Genomic DNA, 13,952 nt, shown 5'->3' on the forward strand with positions numbered 1-13,952 from the left:
TGTGCTTCAGAAACAACTTATTTTTTCCCTACCTTTAATAAAACACAGAATCTGTCTGTGAAGTAGCAGGAATATGAGAGATGAAACTTTTTTGATGACCCAATGAGAAATCCTATAATGGTCCTATTACTTCAAGGCCTCAGGCAGGATGGATATAGGGTATCTGCAACATTTCATAAAATGATTCCCAGTCCATAAAACGTTAGTTTTTTTTTTTTTAATGACTGTGTCTCCAAGTGTTTTATAAGCAGTGTCTTATTCTTTTTTAATAATATTCACAATAAAAATGTAAATAAGACCCATTTATTCATTCAACAAACACATTCTAAGAACCTGCTCTCTACCTGGTGCTCTGCTAGGAACACAAACCTCTTCTCTCAAAGTCCTCCCAGCCTGTGATGTCTTCTAAAGACCCTTGTATTAAATCTGCATCTGAACCTCTTGACATTATGTTCCACTGCCTGGAAAAAATAATATTGACCTTGTTCTCAGGAAATGCTTCAGGTTGAGGTTTGGCAGGAAGAGGTTCCGCACCTCAATCTTACTTGTCTCTGATACTTCCTCCCCACTGCCCACTCCCCTCCTCATTCTGCTTTTCCCCCTTCTCTGATCCTTAGCCAAGAATCACTGTCTTCCCTTCCTTCCCCTTTACTCTCTCTCTCTCCCCTCCTCCCTTTACTATAAAACTTCTAGCAAAACATTCACACCGCTCTCCTCCAGGAACTCCCCATCAACTACAGCTTTCATTTCAGTCCTCTGTTCTACCAACAGTGCTCGCAAGGTCATCAATGGCCTCCTTATCTCTAAAACAATGGCCAGGTTTTCCTCATCCTACTTGGACTTATCTCTCTGCCTTCCCATTGGAAAGGTCCTTCTGCTAGTTCTCCTTCTGTAGTCTCCTCCTTAGCCCTTCCCATCAGTTCCCCTTTCTCTTCCCATCCAAGGTTGGCACCCACACCCCAACCACATCCCCTCTTATCCTGTTAGTGACCACGAGGGTTCTCCTTGAATGCCATATGTAGTCACCCATCAGTAACCCTGGATAAGTTTGTCCCTTTGCCTGGAAGGCTAAGCCTGAAATTCTCATCTCACCCATTCTCTCTTTTTTGAAAAAGTAAGTAAGTTCAATGTACCAGAACATGGAAGCAACCTCAATGTCTATTAATATCAACAAAGAAAGATGTGGTACATATATACCATGGAATATTATTCAGCCATAAAGAGGAATGTAGTTGTGCCGTTTGCAGAGATGTGGGTGGACCTGGAGTCTGTCATACAGAGTGAAGTAAGTCAAAAAGAGAAAACAGATATCACCCATTCCTCTTTTCTACTTCTGCTCAATCCCACTTGTCTTCCAGGGACCACAGCATGTGGTAGCTAGGGACTTTGAAACCAGATGATGGGAATTTAAATCCTAATTCTGCATTGACAAGCTGTGTGACCTTGTTACTCAACCTTAACCTCTCTGCGCCATTATTTCCCCAACTATAGAATGAAAGCAATGATCATACCTGTCTCCAAAGATTGCTATGAGAATTAATGAGTTAATATTTGTAAGGTTCTTAGAGTGGGTGTCATTGTAAGTCCCGTGGATGCTTAAGAAGGTGAAAAGTCAACTCTAAAAGTATTTGGCAAATGTCCATGCTTTTAATCATCTCTTATTAGTTCAATTATAACCATATTTTATGTTTTTAGATAAGTGCTTCCCCAGTATACTCTGTGCTGCCATGGTCAGGGACTTTGTCCCTGTCCTTTCTTTATCCCAACCTGGCATGTGGCAATTCTCTGGAAGCATTTGTCAAGTGAGAGGAAGTTCAGAAGAGATGGGTTTACCATGGCTACTCCATCTTATCAGCAAATCAGACAGCATGAGCCTAGAATTTCCTTGGGAGGTATTTTGGCAAGAAATGAGGTTGGGGTACTGTTAGGCACCAGCACTTTCCATTCCTGCGATTTCTTCAGTCCAGTAAACTGATCAGGTGACAGGAGTCATAATGGTGCCAAGCCCAATTAATCTAAACCAGAATGGCACACACTGTACCTTTCTGAATCACATCAGTTGAGTTTTATTTTCCATTCTTCATACCTGTTTCCTTCTCTGTATGTAGCTAATGAGCTTTACATTTAAAACATGAAAGGCCCATGAAACATAAAAATCACAAATCAACAGTGCTTTGTTCAAGAATATCCTATTTAAGCAAGAAACTTTCCCAAGCAGTGCAGTCAATTCAGCCACCAGGTGCCAGGTGGCAATGGGTGCTGTAAGGGGAGGGCTGGGAAGAATATAAGAGAAAGCTGTATCCCCTTCCCTTGAGTGTGGGGGCTCACAAAGCCATAAACCATCCCCCTCCTAGGCAAGCATCTTAAGAAATCAGAGCTATCCCCATACCTTACTAATGCATCTGTATCTTTAATTAGCCCAACTGAGCATATAACTCAGTAGAAATCTCTCACCTTTTTTGCTCCTTTCAACTAATTTCTGAACATTTCATTTTCTAGTAAGCTTTCACAGCATAACAAGCAGTAATGAAATGACCGATATTAACCCATTGTTAGATTAAGCACAGTACATCATTGTCAGATAGCATTCCATAGTATTGAGGCTTGAAATGGGTCCTATCCTATGATGAAAACATTTGGTATTTGTCTAATGAGACCATTCTTGTACCTACAAAGGAAAAAAAAAAAAAAGACATTGTATTAAAACATTTCATGTTAACAACAGCCTGTTCAGCACTTTCTGCTCCCAGCCACATCTAAGGGTGAAGCAGGTTTCTCAATATTAAATGCTGCAGTTGGGCCCATATTCTTAGCGAGCTGTCTGATTGGCTAGTCCCCAAATATAACTTAAATTGGCTTAAAATAGAACAATCACATGCTAACCCGGTAGCATTAGCAACTCTATTAACAGCCAATTTCACATCCACACCAGAGGGAGTAAAAGGTAATTTGCTCATTATCAACACCCTCTGGCAGTGGAAGGAAATGACTGTTCATCAAAAAGTATTTTCCTATATAACAATAGCAGCGCCTATATGTAACCACCTCACTCTCCCTTCCCTCCAAGACTCCATCACTGGAGAACAGCTACAGAAAAAAGACTTTGAAATGTAAATGAGTTTGAAATAAGTAGTCTACTGTCTCCACCCGATTCCAAAACCAGACCTACCTTCATCTCACCCCAACAACCCTTTAGGGCTACAACTGAGAGGTTGGACACATAATTCTATAGGGCACAGGGCAGATCCAACTGCAGCAGAAATTGTTTAGATTGGAAAGGTTTCCAAGTCCCCACAACCTGACTAGCACCTAAGATTTCTTTGAGCAAACCATTGAATGTGGACTGATCTTGGAGCCCATTATAACCAGATCTAACCTGTAGACTCATCTAGTAATTGAAACAAATGAACCATTCAGAAATAGGTATCATCCCTTTGGGGTGATTTTAAATCTCACCCACCACCTATCTTTCTTTAGTAAGTATTTCTTCAGAATGAAGTTCTTTTGTTTGCTTGCTTTTAATTACTACTCAGGAAACTTCAGCATGATGTGTTTGTGTATTTGTATATAATATTGTACTAGTATAGTGAAAAACTAAAGACACAGATTTCTTACCTGTTACTCTGCTCAGCTGCTAACTTCATTTGAAAATCATCTCCTAATTCCTGTCTAGCTCTCTGGGCCTTCTCCTCTTCTTCCTACATCTGTCTACCCTGTCTCCTTACACACAGAGGCCAGGCTAAACTGCCTGGAGCAACTCTTGCAGTGTCACTTCCCAGCTCAAAAACCTTTAGTGGCTCCCTATTGCCTCTAGATAAATCCCAGACTCTACATCCTAGCATCTAAAGCTTATCGCAAACCTGCCTCTCCTTGCTTTTCTGGCTCTCATTAGAAATTCTCATTACTCCCCAATACCTTAGAATACAACTCATCTTCCCTTATCAGAATCAAAGGCAAGATCAAATGCAGTCATCTCCATGGTTCCAGTAAAAAGTGAAACACTGTACCTCTGAACTGCTATAAAAATTTTGGACACTTTGCCACTTCATAGTGAATTATGGGGGGTTACCCCAGAACTTGAAAATGAGAAAAAGATATATTATGAATCTAGAGTCACCTTAGAGAGACAGAATAGCTTCCATATCTGCAAAACCAGACTGTACCAGAATAGACTATTTAAAGAAAGAGATTATCAATCTTGTGATGCATAAAGGGAGGAGGGAGCATTGTCACAGAGACAATGATGCCTGGACCCTCCTAGTGATGTCCAGGAGACAGAAGGCCTCGGCCAACAGATGCTAATACTAGCTCCACTGGTAAACCTTTGCTATCCGAGATGGTTTTATGATGCCATCCTTACCAGCTGCCATTCAACCCTGGACTCTTTAGATACCCCTTAGTCCTGATTCTGTCAACCAAAATCCTTCTGGGTTTTTCATGTTGGTCTTCCTATATATAGAAAGAACATGTGCTGGTCACATGGACTGAGAATATTCTAGCTCCTGTGACAGTGATTTCTCACTGTATACCAGTTAGTTGGCTAATCATTCTTTTGATTAATGTTACTGAGCATCTACTATAAGAAGGAAATGGCAAGCCACTCCAGTATCCTTACCTGGAGAATTCCATGGACAGAGGAGCCTGCCAGGCTGCAGTCCATGGAGTTGCAGAGTCGGACATGACTGAGTGAATAACACACACAATGTGTCAGGTATTTATCTACTCGTTTGAGATAAGATGGGGAATAAGGCCACACAGTCCTTCAATCTAATGCATTTGCATTCTAGAGCAGGGGTCTCCCCAGGGCCACAGACCAGTACCAGTCGGTCAGTGGTCTATTAGAAACTGGGCCAAACAACAGGAGATGAGCAAGTGGGAATAACCAGAATCATCCCCACCCCACACCCAGTCCATGGAGAAATTTTCTTCCTCAAAACCGCTCCCTGTGCCTAAAAGGTTGGAGACTGCTGGTCTTGAGGGTGATACAGACAAGAATGCCCACAATCCTAACAAGATGCGGTGCCTTGTTAGAAATGTTCAGGAGAGCAGGTGGGAGCACATGCTTGGAGAAAGAATCCAGGCTCCAGGAGCCAGATAAGCCTTTGTAGAGAAAATGATATTTACCTGAATCCTGAGGCATCAGCTGGAGTTAGCCCAAAGATGATAGGAGGAGGGAAATGGAATGATGCACATAAGCGCAGGCATCATGAAAAAGATTCAGGGTATGTCTGAGAAACTGAACATAGTTCAGTGGAGCTAGCGTGGGGAATGTGAATAAGGGCAGGGAGGAGGGTCAGGAGAGCAGCACACAGATCAAGGAAGGCCCATAAACCATTTTAAGAGTCTGTCCTCTATCATGAGAGCAATGCAGAATTATTGAAAGGTTTTAAGCAAGTAAATGCCATGATCATATCGCTGGTTGCTGGAGGAACGGGCGGTGTCGTTGGAGATGAAGAGAAGAGGACCGATAGAAGATTTATTTAGAAGATACAATAGGCAGGACTTGGTGAGTAATGAGATAAAGGGACTAGGAGTGGAAGTGAGCAAGAGAGAGAGGAAGACAGAAGAATCAAGACGGTGCTCGCATTTGTGAGCCTGGACAAATAGAGTGGGTGGTTGTGCCTTTCAATGAGGCAGCGTGTGACAGTGATTAAGAGCACAAACTCAGAGCTGGGCTACCTGGGTTTGAATCCTGGCTTTACTACTGTTTCATTTGGGGCCAGTTATTTTTCTCATCTATGATGAAGATAACCAGAGTACCTGGACCATAGAGTTGTTATTTGGATTACATGGGTTAATACTGACATGCTCAGAACAATGCCTTGCAGGTAATAAATGTTATATGTGTTTGTTATATAACCAAAATAGATGACAAAGGAGAAATAGCAGGTTTGGAATAAAGGATTATGAATTTCATTTTGGAGATCCTGAACTGCATAAATCTATGGAGCAATCAAGAATAGATCTCTAGAAGGCAATTGCATACATAGATCTGGAGCTGCAAATGGGATCTGTGCTGGGGATTTTGTTCTGGAACAATCTTCATACGAATAGTAACTGCAAACAGTTACCTTCAAGTCTTGGCTCTTCTTCCAAGCATGTGTTCTCCCCACCTCCGTCCCCTGAACATCCCTAACAAGAAGAGAAAAGGGTAGAAAGTAATGGACAAAGAGAAACCTAGCCCAATGCCTTTCCATGTTTTGGAATCAGTCGGCTGCATTATGTATTCAAATGTTTAAACCTTTAACTTGCTGATAAGAAGAATCCTAGAGAAGGAGAAGCGGCAGAACAAGGCTGCACACTGTGTGAGGCCCCTGGCAGGAGAGAAGCGGACTGTTCCATGGAACCACTATCCTGGTAGTTATATTCGTCTTTATTCATTTCTGCTTCACTTGATGCATACTGGGTTCTTGGCACTTTTTAATTACTGAATACATTAATATTTGTATTTTTCTATTTCTCTTTTTTTCATCCACTGAGAGGGACTTTTTCTGCTATCACCTAACCTCTTGATTATTTAAAGTGACTGAGGTATATCTCTTTTCCCCTAGGAGATCTTTCAGATATGCCAGTGACTGTAAGAAGAACAGGTCTGGTTTAAAGTATGGGCATATAAGAGGCAGGAAGGGACTCCAGGAAAAGCTCCTGTTTATAGCATAATCAGTAAGAATCATTTCTTTTATCTATGGCTATAAACATTTGCATAACTAAACTTACCACAAAAATTATATTATCTAAAGCTAATAATGTATGTTGACATGCTATCATTTTTCTATGCTTCTATATTAGATTTAGCCAGTGCTTTATTTCAAATAAAATTTTAATTCATTACAAAATTTAGCATGATAATCATCAATAATCATTGATAAGAATAACAAGCCTTTTATAATAAAAGTCAGCATTCACATGTTCATAACAGTCCATTGTTGCAGTCTGAATAACTTTTCATCCCACAAACCGGCACCAGCTATGTGATAGTCTTTTGAGCCCTTGGGTTGGCTTTTCCAAGTGAAGTTAAGGAATTAGATTGTCCGAAGTCTTCAGCTTCTCATACCATAATTAAGGCTTCAGTCCATCAGTTCTCTCTCTCTCTTGAAACAAAAAGACCAAATTTGGAAGTCAGTCTAATGACTAGAATATCCATGTGAATATCTGCACACTGTATTATTTACCTATGGCAGAAAAGAAAAGATGCAATACAGAAATTTTTATAATGGGAGGGAAATGTTGCTCCTGGGTAAATCATTTGAGGAAAATCAGAATTGAACTTCAACTCAATTTCTCCCTCATATGAATAATGGAATTAAGGGAAGGAGAGAGAACTGACTTCAGAGAACATCAGTGATGGCAAATGAGGAATCCAGGTGAGTCAGAGGCATGCCCATGCTGGGCTAAAGGCAGGCAACCCAGTAAAGCAGCATTCAGAATCTTTCTAGGGGAAAAGATGTTTGAGAGCTGGACAGCATTGTGGAAAATGAAATTTGTGAAGTAGTGAGGAAAAGCAATAGATAGCCAAAAACTTTAAAAAAATAAATAAAAAGAAAATTTAAAAAGCAGCGACAAAATGGAGAAGTGCAGTGTACCCCACAACCCAAGCTATCTTCCAATAAAATTCATTTCCATAAAGGGTCCTGACCATTCCTAATTTTTGTAAAAGTCACACCCACACGCTGTAATGCACAGTAATCTTTTAATTTTTCCCTTCATTTTGGAGACAAAAATTCCCTTTGAAGCCTCCTTGTGATGGAACTGAGGGAGTGCCAGCATTCACCCGGGGCCTGGTGGCCTTCCCGCCTCATTGCCACCCGCACAGTTGATGTGCTCTTAGTTACACAGCGCCGGACTGCTGCTGCCTCCCGTCAATCCGTTTAGCCGAAGGCCTCTGATTTGTTCACATTTACTACAACACATACAGAGGGCTGGAGGATTTTTTTTTTTTTTTTTTTTTACTATTGATCTGGTGCTTTAAGAGGGGAAAAAATCTCCTTGGCTGTCTAAACACTATTGATCCCTGCTTGGGAGTCGCAGCAGAAGTGTAGAAAGGGCGTGGATGAATTGAAATTTCATTTCCGACAACTTGTTCCTGTTATTTTTACCCTTTTGGACGGGGAGAAACACGTTGCTGCGGCTTCAGTCAATGTGGTCGATAGCTCCACTGAGAAACTCAACACAGCTTCTGCCAGAGGTTTGGCAATGAGACATGATGTTGGATTTAGAGTGTATGAAGCTAAAGGATGCTGGCGAAAAGCACGAGGTCTTAACAGCAACTGGAGGCAGAACAACTAGCTTTGGGCTCGCAGTGACCTAACAGGCCTATGGCTTCGGGAAAAAGGATTATGGGCACTTATGACACTGCCATTTGGGAAAGGCCCTGAGTAGCCACACCAGAAGCTTCACCAGGTTACAGAGTCCTCACTTCTGACTCTTGAGTGGCTATATGTTACAAGCAGAAAAGAAACACTCTCTAGCGAAGCTAAATCTCGGGCTTCAAAGAAAAGCATTGGGTTGAGCTCTTCCAGGAGGTTGTCTGTGAACTGTCCAGGAAAGGACATGTGAAAACCACAGCTGCAGACCCGCAAGGAACTCGTGGATGACACCAGGCTCCCTAGGGCACGCATCTACAGCCAGCGGCCTCAGGACGCACACCCAGCCTGGAGCACACTGAGTAGAGGTGGTTTGGTGCCAACAGCACCAGCTTTGTTCTTTTATTAGATGTTCAAAGAATTCAGGAGAAAACCAGGCTCCTTCTTTCTAATGGCAACATCTGGTGTTTATGCAGCCATGCACCTTTGATCGTTAAGGATCCCGAAACCCTTAACAACTTGCTGTAGTGCTAATGTGGCCAGAGCAACGATCTTACAGCGAACGAGCCAAGTTCTTCCCACACCCGTTCGCTTCTCTCCATTTTGCAGTGTGCAGAACCATTCTCCACTCTGGGAGGAGAGTCGGTTTGGATCCCAACCAAACACCTCTTTCATTTGTCACTTTTTTGCAAAGTTTGTCCAGTACTGCCTCCTGCCTGTTTTCATCTAGAAGTACTTTATCACTGTTCTTATTATCAACAGTACTTTATTTACATTTCCAATTATTTTACAGGCCCATTTCTGCCTCTATCTCCATCCCTCCCATTCCAGAGAAAGACGAAAATTTTCTCCTCCCCTGGGAGCCAAGAATCTGCATTGCCAATGAGGTTGCAAATTCAGACACAATAAACAGAATTAAGAAAAACTGAGCTGGCATTTGACAGAAATTGTAAAATGACACTCAGAAATGTTGCTCTTGTGGAAATTACTGATATTAAGATATAAATCAGTGTCTTGTGTTTCCCGAAGCACCAGGGGCTCTATTAGGTTATACAGTTTGATTGCTGAGCTGAACCTAAGAGACTTGGCAGTTCAATGCTGAAGTTATACCAAAGAATTTAACCCCTCTCCTACTGGAGAGCAGGCACCCAGGCAAATGCTCATGAATCATAGCATCTTCAAGAGGCCTGGGCTTTTCCACTGAGTCGTTTGAAACCTGCAAGAAGGTGGAGAGGGTTAACATGAGGAGAGAAGGTAAAGGAATTGTGGAAAATCCTTTCTCGAGATAAGAATCTTATTGTATGGTATCAGGAAGAAAGTAGCAAAGGGCAACTCAAGAAGCAGATTCTATGAAATTTTTTATTAGTTATAATGGGGAAAATAGTAACTCAGGAGACACCAACATAACCAAATGACCAAGGTCAATATCACTGGTAATAAGATATACTGATGGTGTATAAGAGGCCAACAACTGGGGAAGCTGAGGAAAGGGTATATAGCAACTCTCTGTACTGTGTTTGCAACTTTTCTGAAAATCTAGCTTTATTTCAAAGAGGTCTGTATGTTCCTGTTTTTTCACCAGAGTTGACCACTGCTACCTTTGTGGACTTCCCTGGTGGCTTAGAGGGTAAATCATCTGCCTGCAATGCAGGAGACCCGGGTTCGATCCCTGGGTCAGGAAGATCCCCTGGAGAAGGAAATGGCAACCCACTCCAGTATTCTTGCCTGGAAAATCCCATGGACAGAGGAGCCTGATAGGCTACAGTCCATGGGGCCGCAAAGAGTCGGACACGACTGAGCGACTTCACCTCACTTCACTTCACCTTTGTGGAGAGACAAAGCAAATCACAAATAGCTTAAGCGACTTCACCTCACTTCACTTCACCTTTGTGGAGAGACAAAGCAAATCACAAATAGCTTAAGCGACTTCACCTCACTTCACTTCACCTTTGTGGAGAGACAAAGCAAATCACAAATAGCTTAACAAAGGCAGATTTTGTTGCCTTTAAAAAGTGAATAGTTAAGGACTTCCCTGGTGGCCCAGTGGCTATTAATCTGCTTTCCAGTGCAAGGGACACAGATTCAATCCCTGGTTGGGGAACTGAGATCCCACACGCCAGGGGGCAAGTCCCAGGCCCGAGCTCTCTAGAACCTGCGCACCGCAACTAAGACCTAAGGCAGGCAGATATGAACAGATTAAGTGCCACAGGAGTCTGAGGGGTTACCTACCTGGCAAGGCTGCTATGAGAATTCTTGTTCTTTATGTTTGGTACAGTGCCTCACATATAGTAGCCGCCACACAAGTGTTGATTAGTGCATGTGGTTGGAAAGAAGATGACAGAAATGGCTACTGAGTTGGGTCTTGAAAGTGTGTGCTTTTTGGACAGACAGAAAGAAGATGCCTCATATTCAAAAAAGAAAGATACTGAGAAATCAGGTGGGAGAGTTTTCAGTATGTCAGTTTATCCTAAGAGTAACCAAGATTAGATGGAGTGTGTGCTTCAAAAGAGGATATTTTACTAAATGGCATGGGAAGAATGACGGTGGCAGTAGGAGGACTAGGTATGTCGCTCCCTTCCCCACCCTGGATCTTTGTACTCCACACATCAAGTGGGAAAAGAGAAAGCATGAAACAAAGAGACTGTATCAGGAGAAAACCAAGTCAAGGAAGAGAAAGGAACATTTGAGAAAAATGTTCATGGGGTCAAGGAGTTGGTCCACAATGAAACAGAGCTTCCAAAATGTAGAAGAGAGTGAGTTGTAAAGACGTCTCTTGAAGAGTAATTAAGGGTACTTTATCCATTTGCGTTAGATTTAACTGCTTAAAAATAGAAAAAATCCCAAACAACCATGACTTAAGATAGAAGTCACTTATGATAGAAATTTCTCCAGTGGTTAGGGCTCCGCGATTCTACTGCAATAGGAGCAGTTTCGATCTCTGGTTGAGACACTAAGATCCCACATGCCGCGAGGTGTGGCAATAAATAAATACATAAATGCATTTAAAATTGCTCTTTCTCTGTCTCCAGGGCTGGCATGGTGGTTCCATACCATCAGAGACCTAGGTTCTACGTCTATGAGCATCACGTCATATTCCAGATGGTTGCTGAAGCACCAGCCCCTAAATCGTCATTCCAAACAACCAGAAAAGAAGAGGGAACAAAGAGCTGTACACTACTCTTTTGGATTTCCAGGAAGTCCCCACAGTATTTCATCTTACACCTGATTTGGCCATAACTTAGACATATAGCCATGCTTGGGTACCAGAGAGGCTGGGATAGGCAGTCTTTTGGATGAGTACATAGACACCCTGAAAAGATTCTGTTACTATGAAAGATTTATAGTATGGATATTGGAACAGACAACTGACAGCCTCTGTGAGAAGAGCTAGCTGTAGGGAGAGATTTTCACCTCTAGCAACGAGTCTGATAAATCCTGGGACCCCTTCTCTTGTTCCTTCAAGACCCTTGTTTCTTCAGCCATTCCAAACTCTCCTTGAGGAAGACCCAGCTGGCCCTTCTTCCTCTCCAGAATAGCCTCAGTCATCGGGTTGGACTAGTCAGTAACCTTGGTGTCAGGTTCCTGTCACTAAGTCATGGCGCAGAATCCCCAACCTAGGCAAAACCATCCCCTTCTCTGACCTCTGCTTCTCAGATATGCACTACATGACCAGGGATTATTTTCTTTTTGAACTGGATTTGGATCCAAAGAAGTAGATCGTCCATGCCAGGCTTCCACACAGTATGGCTATGTCCATGAGCTCTTAGCAGAAGCAATTTATTATACAAGGAGCATCCTGTCAATTCATGGTGTTCATGTATTTGTAAACTGGAAGAAATATTGAACATCCTTACATCATTTCAATAATTTAAGACCCCTAGGAGTCATCACCCTTTTATATTGGTGTGTGTGTGGATGCTAAGTCGCTTCAGTCATGTCTGACTCTTTATGACCCTATGGACCATAGCCCGCCAGGTTTCTCTGTCCATGGGATTCTCCTGGCAAGAATACTGAAGTGTGAGCCATTCCCTTCTCCAAGGGATTTCCCCAACCCAGGGATCAAACCCATGTCTCTTATGTCTCCTGCATTGGTAGATGGGTTCTTTACCACTAGTTTTTATTGGTAGGAGGTGGAAAGACTCATGGCTAAGTGTAGGTAAACCTGTTAAGTTTTGATTAACCCTCAAGGATAGCTTTAACTTTAAACTAAATAGTATCTCTTTCTGTGAAAACCCAGAAACGTGTTTTAGATTAATTTAAAAAAAATAGATTCTTGATATTCTTCCATCTAGGTCATGAAGGAAAAGTAACAGACAGTGTTGCTTTAAGGCCAGTAGTTCATCCATATGCCCAAGCTGTGAGCAGTTTCATGGGAGTCAGCACCAGTAATCTGTGTTGATGGCAGGTGTGTAACCTCATGAAGATACTGATAGATGGTGTAAGAAGTACTAACGTGTGTTTCCCATCCTGCCCCCACTCAACCTGTGTTTCATTGAACTTGTTCACTTATACCTTTTTCCTTCCTCTCCCCACAAGTAAACAAAGACTCTCTGAATTAATAAAGAGAAAAGAGAGGAGAATATGAACATAAGGCAGTGGCACCCCACTCCAGTACTCTTGCCTGGAAAATCCCATGGACACAGGAGCCTGGTGGGCTGCAGTCCGTGGGGTCGCTGAGAGTTGTACACGACTGAGCGACTTCACTTTCACTTTTCACTTTCCTGCATTGGAGAAGGAAATGGCAAACCACTCCAGTGTTCTTGCCTGGAGAATCCCAGGGATGGGGGAGCCTGGAAGGCTGCCGTCTATTGGGTCGCACAGAGTCGGACACGACTGAAGCAACTTAGCAGCAGCAGCACCAAGATCAGTATAATTGTCCAAAATGGAGAAAACAATAGAACCCCAGATAGATTTAGCAGTCCAGGGGCAGAAATGTTGATGCATACCAGGAATGGGGGGCGGGGAAGTGAGTGAACACGATATTAAAATCCTATCCCTTTCCTCTCAACTGACCTTTCTAGAGAATGGTGGAAATGATGATGGTATATTGATGGTAGAGCAGGTCTAAGAGAAGAGAGCCTGAGACCAATCTCACGTGTGTGTCTTTCTGCATTAGCAGCTTCCTCAGAGGATGAAAAAGGCCCAGAAGAGCTACAGTAAGAAGAAGATGCAATCTCTGCAGCCTGATGACCAGCACACTCCAGCTGCAAGAGACACCCTTGACCAGGGACCAGAGCCACCAGGACCCCAGAACTGAGGCACACACTGGACAGACCTAAATAGGTGGAAGGAATCATGAACTGCTTCATTTTTTAACTGAAAAATGATGGCTATTTCTCAGAAATAACTAAGATTCCATTTTTTGCCATTTGGTATAAACGGAATTTAACAAAGACATTGAGTAATACAAAAATAGTTACTTTTTCTTTGCACACTTGAGTTCATACTGCTACCCTAGTCACTGATGTGATGACTAGATGTAATACTAAGTGTTTCTTGAGAATCTGTAAAGTGCTCTGTGTGGGGGCTGAGGCCAACCTCAGAGGCACAAAACATCACTAGATCCCCTGACCAAGTTTTTGTCTTTTGTTTTTTGTGGTCGCAACTGTCACCAAGAAAAACCCTGCTAGAAAAGCAGATGGCAGAACT

This window comes from Capra hircus, chromosome 18, assembly GCF_001704415.2.
Source record: "Capra hircus breed San Clemente chromosome 18, ASM170441v1, whole genome shotgun sequence".
NCBI classification, from domain to species: Eukaryota; Metazoa; Chordata; class Mammalia; order Artiodactyla; family Bovidae; genus Capra; species Capra hircus.